We start from the raw sequence: 1,695 nt of genomic DNA on the forward strand, positions 1-1,695 counted from the left end.
ACTAAAGTCTGCTCTTGTAAGGAGGGCTGCATTGAATGTCTGATCAGTTCAAGGTCTTTTTGAGTTTGGATAATCTATTTAATTTAATTTTAATTTAATCTATTTAATTTAATTTCATTTAATTTCAAAACTTTAGTCACAACCTGTTCATCCTTCATCAGCAGCAATATATGGAAATACCTTTGGATGTAGAATTGAATAGAAGATCCCTTTATTGTCCCACAATGGGGAAATTGTGGTGTTACAGCAGCAAAAGTTTATAGCAGAATTGGTCACACAATGTGGACCTGTGTAATCTCAGGAAAAGTGTATAAAAATAATAGATAAGAAAATAAAAAGCAAAGAGTAGGAGTAAAGAACAGGGCTGTTTTCCCTCCAGGCCTGAAACTGGTGGTGGAGTGGAGATAGATGAAGTTGGTCAGTCTGTAGACTGCTGGTTAGAGAGACGGTCTGCTGAGCTTTATGGGGAGATCCAGTGGACTGCGTAAGCTGATACTAGAGCTTCACTCAGGGATAGGGTGGCCATTTCTATAGCACCAAAAACAAGGACATTTTGCAGCATATCAATAACTTACTAAGGTGTACATAAGAATTGGGTAAAGTCACATTTATAGTACAATTCTTAGTAGTTTAAAGATGATGCTTGTGTAGCTGAATAGAACAAAATATTACAGAAATGTAAAAAAAAGAATTGGTTCCCAGCATTTGTATTTATTTAATACATTGTGGTGTTTAAAAAGTGACCATTTTTTGACACAATTAATTTGCGCAGAACTGCTGCAATTGATCATAAAGCAGCTGTTTGGAAAAGAAGCTCGAGGCGGAGAAAGAGCTAGAGAATAGGACAATACAAATTTTAAAAAGTGGCTGGAAAAGAGGAATTCCTGACATGGCTGCAGCCTGTCGAGAGTAAAGATCACTGTGTTCTCTATCTATATACATACATACAAACTTCAGTCATGGAACTGTGCTTACAGCTCCTTATTTCATGTAAACTAATAACTTGTGTACATGATACTTGTTGATGGCATTAAAATTATTTCTAATAGCATTAAAATAGCATTAAATTAGAGTTCCTCATTCCTCTATAAACCCTGTGAATGTTTAATTTAATATGACATATAAAAAAAAATCCCATCATCATCCAGCAGATGTTCAGTTTCTGCCCAAATATTTTCTTTCTGTTGTGGATTTTTGTAACAGGGATAACTAGGATCAAACATAGTTTGATTATATACGATTATATACGAACTATGCTCTAATTTCTAGTTACCGATCTGTTTTTACTATAATTGAATTTGACAAACCGGGTCTTTTCTACATTCTTTTTCCTGTTTGGTGCGATTGCAATTGCGGGTCTTGATCTAGACGGACCGGAGCGGAGCAAAAAAGACCTCAGTTCCGTATTTTGACGGTGAAGGACGGAGAAGACGTACGTGGACGGAGAGTAGCTACTGCGGAGGAGTAGCGGAGGATGTGGAACAGCTCTCATTGACTTACATGATAGACAAGCGGAGCGCTTATGGAGGATTTGGAATCTGGGGGTAAAGGAGGACAAATACACGTCCGGCTGGATGCGGCGCCGGACAGTGCAATGAAAATCCGGACTGTCCGCCCTAAAGCCGGACATCCGGCCACCTGGAAGATGGAAGTCCAGTTTGGATAACAGGTTGAGAGAACCTGTCCATGTGAGCA

The sequence above is a fragment of the Cyprinodon tularosa genome, unplaced genomic scaffold (assembly GCF_016077235.1).
Source record: "Cyprinodon tularosa strain WSP-4 unplaced genomic scaffold, ASM1607723v1 ctg469, whole genome shotgun sequence".
Classification (NCBI taxonomy): domain Eukaryota; kingdom Metazoa; phylum Chordata; class Actinopteri; order Cyprinodontiformes; family Cyprinodontidae; genus Cyprinodon; species Cyprinodon tularosa.